Here is a 20,143-nt window from a genome sequence, read left to right as displayed (position 1 = left end):
CTGAGGAGACCCAGCTTTGTCAAATTGAGGTCATCTGTATTTGGGGCTGCGAGGGTGGAGGAAAATGCATGCTGTGGGACACCTAGAAGCAGTCCGTACTTAGCATCCCATTTCCATCAACCTGAAGGCAAGTAATAAAATGGTGGGGATCTGACAGATTTTGTAGACTCTGGGTGTCAGTGTTCACTGAAATAGTCAAATCATTAAATGAAGCCACCATGGGCCAAGAAATCAAATATATAATGGACCCCTGAGATGGACACGGTTTCTTAAGACTCTAAGACCAAGCCTTACTGAAGCCATTGACCTTGTCTTTTGCAGACATGCAGAAACCTTTTTCACCTGTATAGGAGAAAGACCTGTTGCTTATGTATCTAAGAAGAATGTCTTGCCTGTCTCCAGATCATACTTGCCACTGTCCTGCTAGTCAAAATGATAACAAAAAAAGCATGGGAGGTAGGGACTTGTTATCACCACCCTCCATGCTATTGAGATGACCTTCATGAATCCACTCAGCCAGTTCCTGTCAAATACCAGACTGGTACACTATCAGGATCTATTGAATCTCCCATACATAAAATATAATCCATCATCTGCCCTAAAACCAGCCAACCTGATAACTGACCCATTCCCAGGCATGCATCATGATTGCACTATAGTTCTGGGGCACATCCATCATGTCAGGCCAGACTTGATTGACATACCCTGACCAGACTCAGAATATATTTACATCACAGATTGGAGCAGCTCTCTCCAAATTGGAATCTGTCATCTGTGAATATACTGTGGATGACAAACATGATCAGGAGAAATGTCAAGAAGTTTACAAAAGATGGATGGTTGCTGACCTCTGAAGACTGCACTACTCTACCAAAGGAGCTAAGGAGTTTGCTAAGGAACATATCCATCATATTCATCAAGTTTCACATCTGGACCATGAAAAACTGTAGCAATTACTATGAGGCATAAAGGACAAAATATTTGGCTTATGATAATTGGTTGATCAGGAGCCTCATACTGTCTGACCTGACAGGCTGTGAACCTCTAAGGCTCCAATCAAGGAGCCACTCCAGGAACCAGAATCAGGGGTCATTACTATGTCTAGTTAATGTGCTTAAGTCCCCTCTTAAATAACAGTATTTCTATGGTTGCTTCTCCTCGACTTGATGAAGAAACTTGGATAATATCTGTTACAAAATTAAGCTCACTGACTTATAGGAATCAAATGAGACAAAAATTTCAACTGTCAAATTAGACAGGCTAAAATGTGTTAGTGAGCAATCACTGATAATTATATTTGGATTAGAATGTGCAGAATCAAAAATGATACCACAAATTACAAAAACAAAATTTAACTACACTGTGTATTTATCTCTTACATATGTCCAATCAGAGAAAAACGCACATGGTATGCACTCTTTGATAAGTGGAAGGAACACCCATTCAGAGACTGCCCCATATGTGGCCCATACATATACACATATACCGCCACCAAACTATATAAGATGGATGAAGCAAAGAAGTGCAGGCTGACAGGAACCGGATGTAGATCTGTCATGAGAGACACAGCAAGAATACAGCAAATACATAGGCGAACGCCGTCATTAAACCACTAAACTGAGAATGGGACGCTCATTGAAAGAATCTTAGAAAGGACTGAAAGAGCTTGAAGGGGCTTGAGACCTCATACCAAAAACAGTGCCGACCAACCAGAGCTTCCAGGGACTAAGCCACTACCCAAAGACTGTACATGGACTGACCCTGGACTCCAACCGCATACGTAGCAACGAATAGCCTAGTAAGAGCACTAGTGGAAGGAGAAGCCCTTGGTCCTGCCCAGACTGAACCCCCAGTGAATGTGATTGTTGGCGGGAGGGCGGTAATGGGGGGATGATGGGGAGAGGAACACCCATAGAGATGGGGAGGGGGAGGGGTTAGGGGGATGTTGGCCCGGAAAGCGGAAAAGGGAATAACAATTGAAATGTAAATAAGAGAGAGAGCTCATGGGCAGCACCCCTCAAGCGAACTTGAGCCTCGGGACCACAGGTAAGACCAACTTTTCTGCTGCAAGAGACCTGCCTGGTGAACTCGGGACACACAGAGGCAGAATTCCTCTAGGACCGGGTACTTCCTGTGTTTACCGGGAGTCCCACACCCGCGGATCCCGGCCCACAGCAGCTCTCTGCTCCCAGAAACCGTGGGAGAGAGACCTCACCGCCTGGTCAGGAGGGCACTCCTGAGGCTGCACAGCGGAAGAGACCACCAACACTGCCCACCCCTGCCCACATCCCTGGCCCAAGAGGAAACTGTATAAGGCCTCTGGGTTCCCGTGGGGGAGGGCCCAGGAGCTGCAGGACCGCTGCATCTGAGACATTCCAGAACCTGAAGGAAACAGACCGGATAAACAGTTCTCTGCATCCAAATCCCATGGGAGGGAGAGCTAAAACTTCAGAGAGGCAGACACGCCTGGGAAACCAGAAGAGACTGTACTCTGCACACACATCTCAGATGCCAGAGGAAAACAACAAACGCCATCAGGAACCCTGGTGCACTGAAGCTCAGGAAACGGCAATGCAGAACTTCCTGGTTGCTGCCTCCGCAGAGAGCTCCTGGGCAGCACCCCGCGAGCAAACCTGAGCCTCGGGACCACAGGTAAGACCAACTTATCTGCTTCAAGGGACCTGCCTGGTGAACTCAAGACACAGGCCCACAGGAACAGCTGAAGACCTGTAGAGAGGAAAAACTACACGCCTGAAAGCAGAACACTCTGTCCCCATAACAGGCTGAAAGAAAACAGGAAAACAGGTCTATAGCACTCCTGACACACAGGCTTATAGGGCAGTCTAGCCACTGTCAGAAATAGCAGAACAAAGTAACACTAGAGATAATCTGAAGGCGAGAGGCAAGTGCAGGAACCCAAGCAACAGAAACCTAGACGACATGGCACCATCGGAGGCCAATTCTCCCATCAAAACAAACATGGATTATACAAACACACCAGAAAAGCAAGATCTAGTTTCAAAATCATATTTGACCATGATGCTGGAGGACTTCATGAAAGACGTGAAGAACTCCCTTATAGAACAAGTAGAAGCCTACAGAGAGGAATCGCAAAAATGCCTGAAAGAATTCCAGGAAAACATAAATAAACAAGTAGAAGCCCATAGAGAGGAGACACAAAAATCCCTGAAAGAATTCCAGGAAAAAAATATATAAACAAGTAGAAGCCCATAGAGAGGAGACACAAAAATCCCTGAAAGAATTCCAGGAAAACACAATCAAACAGTTGAAGGAATTAAAAATGGAAATAGAAACAATAAAGAAAGAACACATGGAAACAACCCTGGATATAGAAAACCAAAAGAAGAGACAAGGAGCTGTAGATACAAGCTTCACGAACAGAATACAAGAGATGGAAGAGCAAATCTCAAGAGCAGAAGATTCCATAGAAATCATTGACTCACCTGTCAAAGATAATGTAAAGCAGAAAAAGCTACTGGTCCAAAACATACAGGAAATCCAGGACTCAATGAGAAGATCAAACCTAAGGATAATAGGTATGTAAGAGAGTGAAGACTCCCAGCTCAAAGAACCAGTAAATATCTTCAAAAAAATCATAGAAGAAAACTTCCCTAACCTAAAAAAAAGAGATACACATAAGCATACAGGAAGCCTACAGAACTCCAAATAGATTGGAACAGAAAAGAAACACCTCCTGTCACATAATATTCAAAACACCAAACGCACAAAAGAAAGAAAGAATATTAAAAGCAGTAAGGGAAAAAGGTCAAGTAAAATATAAAGGCAGACCTATCAGAATCACACCAGACATTTCGGCAGAAATTATGCAGGCCAGAAGATCCTGGACTGATGTCATACAGACGCTAAGAGAACAAAATGTCAAACCAAGTTACTGTATCCTGGAAAACTCTCAATTAACATAGATGGAGAAACCAAGTTTTTCCATGACAAAACCAAATTTACACAATATCTTTCTACAAATCCAGCACTACAAAGGATAATAAATGGTAAAGCCCAACATAAGGAGGCAAGCTATACCCTAGAAGAAGCAAGAAACTAATCGTCTTGGCAACAAAACAAAGGGAAGAAAAGCACACAAACTTAACCTCACATCCAAATATGAATATAACAGGAAGCAATAATCACTATTCCTTATTATCTCTCAACATCAATGGCCTCAACTCCCCAAAAAGACATAGATTAACAAACTGGATACGCAACGAAGACTCTGCATTCTGCTGCCTACAGGAAACACACCTCAGAGACAAAGACAGACACTACCTCAGAGTGAAAGGCTGGAAAACAACTTTCCAAGCAAATGGTCGGAAGAAGCAAGCTGGAGTAGCCACTCTAATATCAAATAAAATCAATTTTCAACTAAAATTCATCAAAAAAGATAAGGAAGGACACTTCATATTCATCAAAGGAAAAATCCACCAAGATGAACTCTCAATTCTAAATATCTATGCCCCAAATAAAAGGGCACATACATATGTAAAGGAAACCTTACTAAACCTGAAAACACACACTGAACCTCACACAATAATAGTAGGAGGTTTCAACAACCCACTCTCATCAATGGACAGATCATGGAAACAGAAATTAAACAGAGACGTAGACAGACTAAAAGAAGTCATGAGCCAAATGGACTTAACGGATATTTATAGAACATTCTATCATAAAGCAAAAGGATATACCTTCTTCTCAGCTTCTCATGGTACGTTCTCCAAAATTGACCATATAGTTGGTCAAAAAACGGGCCTCAACAGGTACAGAAAGATAGAAATAATCCCATGCGTGCTATTAGACCACCACGGCCTAAAACTAGCCTTCAATAACAATAAGGAAAGAATGCCCACATATACATGGAAATTGAACAATGCTCTACTCAATGATAACCTGGTCAAGGAAGAAATAAAGAAAGAAATTTAAAACTTTTTAGAATTTAATGAAAATGAAGGTACAACATACCCAAACTTATGGGACACAATGAAAGCTGTGCTAAGAGGAAAACTCATAGCGCTGAGTGCCTGCAGAAAGAAACAGGAAAAAGCATATGTCAGCAGCTTGACAGCACACCTAAAAGCTCTAGAGCAAAAAGATGCAAATACACGCAGGAGGAGTAGAAGGCAGGAAATAGTCAAACTCAGAGCTGAAATCAACCAAGTACAAACAAAAAGGACCATAGAAAGAATCAACAGAACCAAAAGTTGGTTCTTTGAAAAAATCAACAAGATAGATAAACCCTTAGCCAGACTAACGAGAGGACACAGAGAGTGTGTCCAAATTAACAAAATCAGAAATGAAAAGGGAGACATAACTACAGATTCAGAGGAAATTCAAAAAATCATCAGATCTTACTATAAAAGCATATATTCAACAAAACTTGAAAATCTACGGGAAATGGACAATTTCCTAGACAGATACCAGTTACCGAAGTTAAATCAGGAACAGATAAACCAGTTAAACAACCCCATAACTCCTAAGGAAATAGAACCAGTCATTAAAGGTCTCCCAACCAAAAAGAGCCCAGGACCAGACGGGTTTAGTGCAGAATTCTATCAAACGTTCATAGAAGTCCTCATACCAATATTATCCAAACTATTCCACAAAATTGAAACAGATGGATCTCTCCCGAATTCCTTCTACGAAGCCACAATTACTCTTATACCTAAACCACACAAAGACTCAACAAAGAAAGAGAACTTCAGACCAATTTCCCTTATGAATATCGACGCAAAAATATTCAATAAAATTCTGGCAAACTGAATCCAGGAGCACATCAAAACAATCATCCACCATGATCAAGTAGGCTTCATCCCAGGCATGCAGGGATGGTTTAATATACGGAAAACTGTCAATGTGATCCATTATATAAACAAACTTAAAGAACAAAACCACATGATCATTTCACTAGATGCTGAGAAAGCATTTGAAAAAATTCCACACCCCTTCATGATAAAAGTCCTGGAAGGAATAGGAATTCAAGGCCCTTATGTAAACATAGTAAAAGCTATATACAGCAAACCAATTGCTAACATTAAACTAAATGGAGAGAAACTTGAAGCAATCCCACTAAAATCAGGGACTAGACTAGGCTGCCCACTCTCTCCCTACTTATTCAATATAGTTCTTGAAGTTCTTTCCAGAGCAATCAGACAACAAAAGGAGGTCAAGGGGATAAAGATCGGAAAAGAAAAAGTCAAAATATCACTATTTGCAGATGATATGATAGTTTATTTAAGTGATCCCAAAAGTTCCAACAGAGAACTACTAAAGTTGATAACCAACTTCAGCAAAGTGGCTGGGTATAAAATTAACTCAAATAAATCAGTAGCCTTCCTCTACACAAAAGAGAAACAAGCCGAGAAAGAAATTAGGGAAACGACACCCTTCGTAATAGACCCAAATAATATAAAGTACCTCGGTGTGACTTTAACCAAGCAAGTAAAAGATCTGTACAATAAGAACTTCAAGACACTGAAGAAAGAAGGTGAAGAAGACCTCAGAAGATGGAAAGATCTCCCATGCTCAGGGACTGGCAGGATTAATATAGTAAAAATGGCCATTTTACCAAAAGCAATCTTCAGATTCAATGCATTCCCCTTCAAAATACCAATCCAATTCTTCAAAGAGTTAGAAAGAACAATTTGCAAATTCATCTGGAATAACAAAAAACCCTGGATAGTTAAAACTATCCTCCACAATAAAAGGACTTGAGGGGGAATCACTATCCCTGAACTCAAGCAGTATTACAGAGCAATAGTGATAAAAACTGCATGGTATTGGTACAGAGACAGACAGATGGACCAATGGAATAGAATTGAAGACCCAGAAATGAACCCACACACCTATGGTCACTTGATTTTTGACAAAGGATCCAAAACCATCCAATGGAAAAAAGATAGCATTTTCAGCAAATGGTACTGGTTCAACTGGAGGACAACATGTAAAAGAATGCAGATCGATCCATGCTTATCACCGTGTACAAAGCTTAAGTCCAAGTGGATCAAGGACCTCCACATCAAACCAGACACACTCAAACTAATAAAGAAAAGCTAGGGAAGCATCTGGAACACATGGGCACTGGAAAAAAATTCCTGAACAAAACACCAATGGCTTATGCTCTAAGATCAAGAACGACAAATGGGATCTCATAAAACTGTAAAGCTTCTGTAAGGCAAAGGACACTGTGGTTAGGATAAAACGGCAACCAACAGATTGGCAAAAGATCTTTACCAATCCTACAACAGATAGAGGCCTTATATCCAAAATATACAAAGAACTCAAGAAGTTAGACCGCAGGGAGACAAATAACCCTATTAAAAAATGGGGTTCAGAGCTTAACAAACAATTCACAGCTGAGGAATGCGGAATGGCTGAAAAAAACCTAAAGAAATGTTCAACATATATAGTCATAAGGGAAATGCAAATCAAAACAACCCTGAGAGTTCACCTCACACCAGTGAGAATGGCTAAGATCAAAAACTCAGGTGACAGCAGATGCTGGCGAGGATGTGGAGAAAAAGGAACACTCCTCCAATGTTGGTGGGATTGCAGACTAGTACAACCATTCTGGAAATCAGTCTGGAGGTTCCTCTGAAAATTGGACATTGAACTGCCTGAGGATCCAGCTATACCTCTCTTGGCCATATCCCCAAAAATGCCCCAACATATAAAAAAGACACATGCTCCACTATGTTCATCGCTGCCTTATTTATAATAGCCAGAAGCTGGAAAGAACCCAGATGCCCTTCAACAGAGGAATGGATACAGAAAAGTGGTACATCTACACAATGGAATATTACTCAGCTATCAAAAACAACGACTTTATGAAATTCGTAGGCAAATGTTTGGAACTGGAAAATCTCATCCTGAGTGAGCTAACCCAATCACAGAAAGACATACATGGTATGCACTCACTGATAAGTGGCTATTAGCCCAAATCTTGAATTACCCTAGATGCCTAGAACAAATGAAACTCAAGACGGATGATCAAAATGTGAATGCTTCACTCCTTCTTTAAAAGGGGAAAATGAATACCCTTAGCAGGGAAGATAGAGGCAAAGATTAAAACAGAGACTGGAGGAACACCCATTCAGAGCCTGCCCCACATGTGGCCCATACATATACCGCCACCCTATTAGACAAGATGAATGAAGCAAAGAAGTGCAGACCGACAGGAGCCAGATGTAGATCGCTCCTGAGAGATACAGCCAGAATACAGCAAATACAGAGGCAAATGCCAGCAGCAAACCACTGAACTGAGAATAGGACCCCCGTTGAAGGAATCAGAGAAAGAACTGGAAGAGCTTGAAGGGGCTCGAGACCCCATATGTACAACAATGCCAAGCAACCAGAGCTTCCAGGGTCTAAGCCACTACCTAAAGACTATACATGGACTGACCCTGAACTCTGACCTCATAGGTAGCAATGAATATCCTAGTAAGAGCACCAGTGGAAGGGGAAGCCCTGGGTCCTGCTTAGACTGAACCCCCAGTGAACTAGACTGTTGGGGGGAGGGCGGCAATGGGGGGAGGGCTGGGAGGGGAACACCCATAAGGATGGGGAGGGGGGAGGGAGATGTTTGCCCGGAATCCGGTAAAGGGAATAACACTCGAAATGTATATAAGAAATACTCAAGTTAATAAAAAAATAAAAAAAAAACAAAAAAAGAAAAAAAAAGAAATGTAAATAAGAAATACTCAAGTTAATAAAGATGAAAAAAAGAGACAGATAGAATGAGCCACAAACACAAAAAGAAATTAATCTACAAGTTACCTATAAAATAAATTAGCTTATGATGTTGCTTTTGTAGCTTAGCCTCTTAGTGTTTTACTGGTGTGAAGAGACATCATGTATTAGGAATCTCTTATAGAAAAAAACATTTAATTTGGGCTGTCTTATAGGTTCAGAGGTTCAGTCCAGTAAAATCAAGGCAGAAACTTGACAGCACAAGGCAGGCAAGGTCCAGGAGGAGAGTTCTACATCTTCATCTGAAGGCTGCTAATGCAAGACTTACTTCCAGACAGCTTGAGTGAGTGTCTTATAGTCCACATTCACCGTGACACACCTACAACAGACCCACACTTCATAATAGTGTCACTCTCTGGATCAAGCATATCCAAGCCATGAGACTTAGCTTCAAAATAATGTTTATATTTTTAGACTATGTTTAAATTCACAGGTTTGACATTGCAAGTTATCTGTGTTTTAAATATCTTGAAGTGAAGTTAGTGAACCCTTAGCTTTTGAGGTCTCTTAATGTTCTTGCTAAGGACCCAAGTTCAGTACCCTGTACCTATGTTGGTTTATTCATAACTACCTGTAATTTCAGCCTCCAAGTTTCTGATGTTCCTCCTGACCTCATTAAGTACCTATACTCATATGTGAATACTATCTTATCTTCACACATATGCATAATTAAAAATAAAATTAATCTTTAAAAAAATTCCATGTTGTAGCTTCTCTTCCATAAAGGCATGCTGTGTTCATTTCACAGACAAGTACTGTCATGTCTTGTTCTTCAGAAATTCATAAAGAAAAATCATTAAACATAATAATGAAAATAACAGCAAAATAAGACAGAAAGAAATCCCCATAAAAGATAATGATTCAGTTATATCTCTATTCTAAAATCTAGAAACATGGGGAACCATAATTCTGGAGTAATATGGCACACTGTTCAAGAGGGGACTCATGTCAGTACTGATCAATTGCCTAGGTGTTGGTCATGAGGGATATATTGAAAGAACATATAATATAAATGAAAAAATACCATCTCAAAATATCTTTTTCAAAGGCAGTACCATATGACTTGATTTTTAAAAGTGGTTTATGTGTGCACTTTGATATGTTTTGTAATGTGGTAGCAAGACAAAACAGAATGGAGCCTTGCCTAAGAAGCCCATGTGGATGCATCCCCACGCCCTGTGGTACCAGCCATAAACAGGTGTAGTATGAAATAAAGTTTACTTGTGGCATGATAAGCATGGTGAGAAGGTAATAGAGGCAGAGAAAGAAAGGGACAGAGAAAGACAGAATTAAAGAGGAGATTGAAAGAAGGGAGGTGGCTAGACAAGAACATGTGGAGGGGAACAGAGGATGGAGGTTGGACAGAGAGAGAGAGAGAGAGGCCAGACAGACCTTTTATGGCAAGCCAGGCTGGAGCCTGAAAGAAATGTCTGCATTCCTCCATTTTGGTTTAATTTTAAAAAGTTCAAAAACTAGACAGAGATGATGGGAAAGCAGGACTAGGATAGGATGTTTGTAATCATTAGCTATTTTCTTCTGGCTTTGTGGTGATAGTTTTGTCTCCTTGGGACCTAAGAAAACTAGGATAGTTATTTTGGCTGGATGTCTCCTTTCTTTCCAGGTTCTGTGGGACTATTTATAGGTAGGAATGTGCAGGACTAGTGGCAGCATCTCTGAGAATGGACTGGAACATCTCTGGATTTTTTTTCTGGAACTATCCTGAATCCGGAATGTAGATCTTTTAATAAATGGCTGGACTTGACAAGATGCTGAAACACACACACACACACACACACACACACACACACACACACACACACACACACAAACACACACACACACACGAACAGAGGGGTGGGAGGAGAGAGAGAGAGAGAGAGAGAGAGAGAGAGATTATGTATGTTACATGCAAAAAATAAAGTTAAGTAGGTTTGAGAGAAAATATCTGAATCTCTTAGGTCTTAGTGGTTGGGGTGAGGGGAGTCCCAAAACCAGAAAACAGGGAAGGAATGCAACCTGCTTTAATGGGCAGCAGTAGGGAACTTAAGCTATTGATTGGCAAGTGGCCTTATCCAGGTGGAGTCAGTTTTGTCCATGAGAAGGAGGTCTGAGTGGATTTTCTGGATCTTATAAGAATCATTTTAAATGTACAAAAGTGATAAATTTGTCAACAGCATGAACAATCTTTTAATTGGCCATAGAGGAGACAAAAACTTTATCGAGCAGAAAAAGCAAGAGAGCTATTTTCCCTCTGTCTAGAATACTGGATAAACATTAATTTAGCATAATGAAAACATTTGTTTAAAAGACTATCAAAAGTAACTGAAAATTTTGATCTTGTGAATATGATAGTTGTGCATATATATTTAGTATGAGAAACATCTTAAGTATATAGTTAGAAGACAACGAAAGAAAACATAACATTTTGAACTTGTGATTACAAATCTGGATCACATAGTAGAATGTCTTCTTAGAATGAGGCAAATTTATCAGAACTTTACTGACAAATGTTAGAACTTTGAACTCTTGAAGACTAATATAACAGTGGCGTAGCAATGGGGAAGAAATCTGAAGCATTCTTTATTTTAAATCATTTAAGTTTGTAAATCCTTCAACCTTTATGTTTTATGATTACTTGCATTAAAACACCCTTTGGGACCCTAAATTTGATCTTTATAATTTAAACCTGTTGTTTATTTACTGTGAGACATAAGGTGCATCACTGGCAAGCAGGCACTGTGAACTGAGTGTTTTAAATAAGAAAGTAGCTGAAAGTTACATCTGTAAAAGGGTACATCCAAACTTGCGTATCTTTTATCATGAATCTTGTGAGCCAGGCAAACGTGTATGTCTTTTTGATAAGAGATCTGATAGTATTATTATTTAATGGATTGACTAATAAGTTAATATGGTGGTAGATTACTGATTGCCTGGTTTTTAGCTGTCAACCTGCCGTTAGTTTAGATGTCAATGTTATCAGAAATCTTGGAAGAATAAATTATAATCTAGATGCCATAATTTAATTTAAATGACAGAGGGTTGTCTATGGTCCACTAAATAAACAGTTCTTCCAGATCCCTGTGGTCTTCATTGCAACATGGGACTAGTCAGTTTGACAATCAAGGCTATGTATTAGAAAAAGACAAATAGTCATACAAAGAGAGAAATAGTTTCGCTTTGTCTGGGAGCCATGGTGTTAGGTACATGTGAGGATATCTCTCCCTGCTGCCTTAGGCAGCGTAAGGGAAGTGGCTGGTATGGGGCAGGCACACAGGTCTTGGTTTGGCTTCTTGGGGCAGAGTATGTTAAGGGATCTAATGACTTTCTCATGCTTTTCCCACCACAGTGTGCTTAGAACTGGTGCAGATAAGAATGCAAAGATGTCAAAGGCAAATTTTTTTCTAAGGAGTAGAAGTTTATGATTAGAACAATCTGCTGTCAGCAGCAGTGTGTCAGAGTGATGTAAGTCTTTATTAAAATCTGGAGAACACTTTTAGATCCATAGGAGCAGGGAGCAAGAATAAGTAGCTGGAGGGAAGTAATAGTTTATGAGTAGACAGACTCAGCTGAGTCCAAAACAAAATGTAGAGGGTGATTTTGTGCTCCAAGAGTGCAGAGGAAGGACTGTTGGTGAAAGGACTGAATCTTCTCTGGATCCAGGATAGTAGCTGAGATGAGTAACAGGAAAAATAATGAGAGGATTTGGAACAAAGGTAAGGAAAAGTCTGCACATAGGAAACCTTCCATTTTATTGATCCCTGGCAAGAATTATAAGAGGTCCTTAAAATAGTGGGATTAAAAGTGGGAACCACTTGTCCTTGGGGGACTAGGAATCCATAATTTTATGAATTCAAGTATAGGTAATATTTATATGTTTTTTAACACAGTGGCATGATGTAGCGGGAAGGAACGGGTACTTTAGTGGGCCCATGCTGAGACATCCCCCACTAAGGTACCCACCATAAGACAGGTCTAATATAAAACACTGTGATTTTTGAGAGTAGAGAAAAGAAAAATGGCAATAAGAAATAAAGGAAAATATACATTTTCTTTTAAAATATTTTTGGCCCTACTGTAACTGGTAGGATAACTAGCCAAGATTCTAACTGCAACTCTCAGCAGCAAGTGACATCTCCAAGACATTAGGGATGTATGTCTGATAATGTAGTCTTCGTGCTTTTAATGTAGGAAACAGTTTCAGGTTAATCTGCTTATAAACTAGAGCTAGGGTTTAATTAACCTATTTTAGTGTAGGTTTAAGCATGAGGACTAAGAGAAAAGAGGTGAACAAAAGAAAGTAAGACAGATGTGAGTGTGTGAGGATGGAATTCTTAAATATTTACAGTGTGAGACACCTAAATGTAGGTATAGGCTACTCAGAACTGTCTTAACATTTTCCCTATCCACCATTTTGATGGCTGTGAAGGTGCATATCCAAATGTGGTTGAAAAATATTTTTGTTGTTGTTGTTGTCTTTCTGCTGATGCGACTAGGGAGAAAATCCAAGAAAACGAAACAAAGGACGTTTAAAAGGGCTTAGGTCATGGTCTTTCCCTGTACATGTTGTTTCTTCTTAGACTTCTAGAACATGTCACATTTATAGCTGCAAAGGTAGAAAGATCATAAACAGTAGGTATTATCAACCAATAACATACATTTTGAAAATTCATTTTAGATGAAGTAGGACTTCTTACAGCTACAGTAACTTGTTTTGCAAAGCTAAAGGAGTTATTTATTTATTTATTTATTTATTTATTTATTTATTCGTTTAGTTTTTAGTATTTTGGTTTCCTCATCCTTATGGACGCCCACACTGGCTGACAAAAAATGCTTTTAATCATCTCACATTCTTCACCTGACTATGCACAATTTACCACTAGCAATAGACAACTGTGGGCTGAGTTTTTTTCCCTCTTCTCCAAATCAAATCTACTTTACAACTTCTCCAGCCCATATGCAGAGTGTGTGACCTAATTCTTGCAGATATCTCTGCAGGGTTCCTCCACAGTAAAGGTTGTACCATCAATAATTGTCATTCCTTGCATCCTTCCCTTCCCCCCTGACATTCCAGTTCATTGTTCTCAGAATATGAACTTCTCCAGAGGCTGAAAAATCTGTGCTCCTGTGTGGTGAACACTCTTCCCTTTTCATCTATCCCTGCAATATCTCCTGGATTTGGCAGAAAACAAGTGACATAGCTCCCACATGCATTTGCTTAATACATACAATGTTTGAGTGTCAGTGCAGAGGAGATAGGCCTTCGGTAATCCTATATGGGAACTGCCTTTCAAGTGTCAATCATAAACACAAAGATCCAAAGAATTGCCATTCCCATGTTTAAAGGCATCAATGTTGGGAACAAAATCCTTCAAAATTCCATTAATCTTCTAGGAATATCAACTTAGATAAAAATCAGACTTCGATCACAATAGAATCTCAGTACCTAACGTATCTCGATCTCAATAAAATCATCTTAAATCCAGTCGTATAAAAATGATAGGTGCCTCTAAGAGGAAATAAGTTAATTCCTTAGGCAAATACAGGGAAATACACTCAAAGATGAAGATGTCTTTAAAATAGAAACAAGTAAGTCCCTTCAAGATATACAGGAAAATATCATTACAGAGTTGAAGAAAATAAATAAAACCGTGGAAGGCCTAAAAATGGAAATAGAAGCAATAAAGTAAACAAAAAGTCAGGGAATGCTAGAGATAAAAAAAAAAAAAACTGGGGAAGAAAACAGAAGTGACAGATGCAAACATGACTAACAGATTACTGGATATGGAAGAGAGAATCAGAGGAAAAGAAGATAAAATAGAAGAAATTGAAGTGTCAACAAATGAAAAAGTTCAACTAAAATCTTATTAACACAAAATATCCAAGAAATTTTTGTCATGAAAAAGATCTAATTCAAGTAATAAGGAATAGAAGAAAGTTAACTGTCACAGCTCCAAAGCCCAAAGAATATTTTGTATGTAAAATCAGGAAGAAAATGTTCCCAAACTAAAGAAAGAGATGTCTATAAATGTACAAGAAACTTATAAAAAACCAAATAGAAGCAGAAAAGAAAACCCTCCCATGACATAATAGTCAACACAAAAAATCTATAGACCAACTATTGAATATTAAAGGTGGCAAGGGAAGAAAAGGCCAGATAGCATACAAAGAAAGACATACAAGAATTATACCCCAAACCCCATGGGTGAGAGAGCTCACTGCCCAGACAGGTGGGCACTCCTGAGACTGCAGATCAGGAGAGACAACCAATATTGTCCATCCCTTTCCACACCCCTGGCCCAAGAGGAAACTGTATAGAGCCTCGAGGAACCTGAAGATAGGAGCACTCAAGTGGCATGTCCCCTGCAGTCCAGACACTGCACAGACCTGAAGGTACCTGGACAAAATCTCCCTGCACCAAAATCCAGTGGCATGGAGAGATAAACCTTCAGAGGAGCTGACATGCCTGGGCAGCCAGAAGAGACTACATTCTGCCCATGTTTCTGACTCCAGAGGAAAACACCTAACTTCATCTGGGACCCCAGTGAACAGGGGCACCTGGAAAAGGATGCATAGGCCATACTGGTTGCTGCCCTCACAGAGAGCTCAAAAGCAGCCTCCCAGGAGCAACTTCAGCCATGGGACAACAGGTAAGACCAACTTTTTTCTCCAAACGACCAGCCAGGTGGACTCAGAACACATGCCCTCAGAAACAGCTGAAGACCAGTAGACAGGAAAGACTACAGTCCCAAAAGCATAACACTCTGTTCCCATAACTGGCTAAAAGAAAACAGGAAAACAGGTCTACAGCACTCCTGACACAGAGGAATATAGGACGATCTAGGCACTGCCATAAATAGCAGAACAATGTAACACTAGAGATAACTTGAGGGCGAGAGGCAAGCATAGGAATCCAAGCAACAAAAACCAAGACTACATGCCATCATCAGAGCCCAATTATCCCACCAAAGCAAACAATGAATATCCAAACAGACAAGAAAAGCAAGATCTAGATTTAAAATCACATTTGATCATGATGATAGAGGACTTCAAGAAAGACATAAAGAATTCCCTTAGAGTAACGCAGGAAAATATAAAGAAGTAGAAGCCTATATAGAGGAATCACAAAAATCCTTGAAAGAATTTCTGAAGAAGACAATGAAACTGGTGAAGGAATTAAAAATGGAAACAGAAGCAATAATAAAGCACAAAGGGAGGCAACCATGAATATAGAAAACCAAAGGAAGAGACAAGAAGCCATAGTTACAAGCATCACCAACAGAATACAAGAGATAGAAGAGAGAATCTCAGGAGCAGAAGATTCTGCAGAAATCATCAACACAACTGTCAAAGATAATGCAAAACGGAAAAAGCTATTGGTTCAAAACATACAGGAAATTCAGGACTTAATGAGAAGACTAAATGTAAAGATAATGGGTTTGAAGAGAGTGAAGACTCCCTACTCAAAGGACCAGTAAATATCTTCAACAAAATCATAGAAGAAAACTTCCCTAACCTAAAGAAAGAGATGCCCATAAATATACAAGAAGCCTACAGAACTCCATATAGATTGGACCAGAAAAGAAACACCTCCCGTCACATAATTGTCAAAACACCCAACGCACAAAATAAAGAAAGAATATTAAAAGCAGTAAGGGAAAAAGGTCAAGTAACATATAAAGGCAGACCTATCAGAATCACACCAGACTTCTCGCAAGAAACTATGAAAGCCAGAAGATCCTGGACAGAAGTCATACAGACCCTAAGAGAACACAAATGCCAGCCCAGGTTACTGTATCCTGCAAAACTCTCAATTAACATAGATGGAGAAACCAAGATATTCCAGGACAAAAGCAAATTTACACAATATCTTTCTACAAATCCAGCCCTACAAAGCATAAAAAATGGTAAAGCCCAACATAAGGAAGCAAGCTACACCACAGAAAAAACAAGAAACTAATCATCTTGGCAACAAAACAAAGAGAAGGAAAGGACACAAACATAATCTCGCATCCAAATATGAATATAACAGGAAACAACAATCACTATTCCTTAATATATGTCAACATAAATGAACTCAACTCCCCCCAAAAAAGACATAGATTAACAAACTGGATACACAAAGTGGACCCTGCATCCTGCTGCCTACGGGAAACACACCTAAAAGACAAACACAGAAACTACCTGAGAGTGAAAGGCTGGAAAACAACTTTCCAAGCAAATGGTCTGAAGAATCAAGCTGGAGTAGCCATTCTAATATCAAACAAAATCGATTTTCTACTAAAAATCATCAAAAAAGATATGGAAGGACACTTCATATTCATCAAAGGAAAAATACACCAAGATGAACTCTCAATCCTAAATATCTATGCTCCAAATACAAGGGCACCTACATACATAAAAGATACCTTACTAAAGCTCAAAGCACACACTGCACTTCATTCAATAATAGTAGGATATTTCAACACCCCACTCTCATCAAAAGACAGATTATGGAAACAGAAATTAAACAGAGACATAGAAGGACTAAGAAAAGTCATGAAGCAAATGGACTTAACAGATATTTATAGAACATTCTATCCAAAACAAAAGGATATACCTTCTTCTCATCACCTCATGGTACTTTCTCCAATATTGACCATATAATTGGACATAAAACAGGTCTCAATAGATACAGAAAGATAGAATTAATCCCATGCATTCTATCATACCACCATGGGCTAAAGCTTTTTTTCAACAACAATAAGGGAAGGATGCCCACATATACATGGAAATTGAATACTCAATGATAACCTGGTCAAGGAAGAAATGAAGAAAGAGATTAAAGACTTCTTAGAATTTAATTAAAATGAAGGTACAACATACCCAAACTTATGGGACACAATGAAAACTCTGCTAAGAGGAAACCTCATAGCTCTGAGTGCCTGCAGAAAGAAACAGGGGAGAACATTTATCAACAGCTTGCCAGAACACCTAAAAACTCTACAACAAAAAGAAGCAAATACACCCAAGAGGAGTAGAAGGCAGGAAATAATCAAACTCAGAGCTGAAATCAACCAAGTAGAAACAAAAAGGAATATAAAAAGAATCAACAGAACCAAAAGTTGGTTCTTTGAGAAAATCAACAAGATAGATAAACCCTTAGCCAGACTAACGAGAGGACACAGAGATTGTGTCCAATTAACAAAATCAGAAATGGAAAGGGAGACATAACTACAGAATCAGAGGAAATTAAAAAAAATCATCAAATCCTACTACAAACACCTATATTCAACAAAACTTGAAAATCTGAGGGAAATGGGCAATTTCCTAGACAGATTCCAGGTACCGAAGTTAAATCATGAACCGATAAATCATTTAAACAACCCCATAACTCCTAAAGAAATAGAAACAGTCATTGAAGTTCTCACAACCAAAAAGAGCACAGGTCCAGATGGGTTCAGTTAGAATTCTATCAGACCTTCGCAGATGACCTCATACCAATACTATCAAAACTATTTCACAAAAATGAAACATATGGAGCGCTGCCAAATTCCTTCTATGAAGCCACAATTACTCTTATACCTAAAACACATAAAGACCCAATAAAGAAATAGAACTTCAGATCAATTTCCCTTATAAATATCGACGCAAAAATAATGAATAAAATTCTGACAAACCAAATCCAAGAGCACATCAAAACAATCATCCACCATGATCAAGTAGGCTTCATCCCAGGAAAGCAGGGATGGTTTAATATATGGAAAACCCTGAAAGTAATCCACTATATAAACAAGCTGAAAGAACAAAACCACATGACCATTTCATTAGATGCTGAGAAAGCATTTGACAAAGTTGAACAGCCCTTCATGATAAAAGGCCTTGAAAGAATAGGCATTCAATGCCCATACTTAAACATAGTAAAACCCGTATATAACAAACCAGTACCTAACATTAAACTAAATTGAGAGAAACTTGAAGCAATCCCACTAAAATCAGGGACTGTAAAAGGCTTCACACTCTCTCTCTACTTATTTAATATAGTTCTCAAATTTCTAGCCAGAGCAATCACACAAAAAAGGAGATGAAAGGGAAACAGATTTGAAAAGAAGTGAAAATTTCACTATTTGCAGATGGAACGATAGTATATTTGAATGATCCTAAAAGTTCCACCAGAGAACTACAAAACCTGATAAGTACCTTCAGCAAAGTGGCTGGGTATAAAATTAACTCAAAGAAATCAGTAGCCTTCCTCTACACAAAATAGAAATAAGCCAAGAAAGAATTAGGGAAATCATACCCTTAATAATAGTCCCAAATAATATAAAATACTTCACTGTGACTTTAACCAAGCAAGTAAAAGATCTGTATGATAAGAATTTCAAGCCTCTGAAGACAGAAACTGAAGAAGATATGAGAAGATGGAAAGATCTTCTATGTTCATGGATTCACAGTATTAATAGAGTAAAAATGGCCATTTTACCAAAAGTGATCTATAGATTCAATGAAATCCCCAACAAAATACCAATTCAGTTCTTCAGAGAGTTAGACAGAACAATTTGCAAATTCATCTGGAATAAAAAATAAACCCAGGATATCTAAAACTATCCTCAACAATAAAAGAACTTCCAGGGAAATCACTATCCGTGATCTCAAGCAGTATTACAGAGCAATAGTGATAAAAATTGCATGGTATTGGTAGAGAGAAAGACAGATAGGCCAGTGAAATAGAATTGAAGACCCAGAAATGAATCCACACACCTATGGCCACTTAATTTTTGACAAAGGAGCCAAAACCATCCAATGGATAAAAGATAGCATTTTCAGCAACTGGCGCTGGTTCAACTGGAGGTCAGCATGTAGACCAATGCAGATCGATGCATGCTTAACACTCTATATATAGCTTAATCGCAAATGGATCAAGGACCTCCACATCAAACCAGATATACTCTAATAGAAGAAAACGTGGGGAAGCATCTCGAACACATGGGAACTGGAGAGAATTTCCTGAACAAAACACCAATGGCTTATGCTCTAAGATCAAGGATTAAGAAATGGGACCTCATAAAACTGCAAAGCTTCTGTAAGGCAAAGCATACTGTTGTTAGGACAAAATGGCAACCAAAAGATTTGGAAAAGATCTTTACCAATCCTACAACTGTTAGAGGGCTTATCTGTAAATATACAAAGAACTCAGGAAGTTAGACTGAAGGGAGGCAAATAGCCCTATAAAAATTGGCATTCAAAGATAAACAAAGAATTCACAGCTGAGCAAAGCCAAATGGCTGAGAAGCACCTACAGAAATGTTCACCATCTTTAGTCATAAGGGAAATGCAAATCAAAAAAATCCTGAGATTGGCTAAGATCAAAAACTCAGGTGACAGCAAATGC

Source organism: Rattus norvegicus, chromosome 13 (genome assembly GCF_021556685.1).
Source record: "Rattus norvegicus strain SHRSP/BbbUtx chromosome 13, alternate assembly SHRSP_T2T, whole genome shotgun sequence".
Taxonomy (NCBI): domain Eukaryota; kingdom Metazoa; phylum Chordata; class Mammalia; order Rodentia; family Muridae; genus Rattus; species Rattus norvegicus.
The sequence above is the reverse complement of the archived record's forward strand: the minus strand, read 5'-3'. Positions refer to the sequence as shown.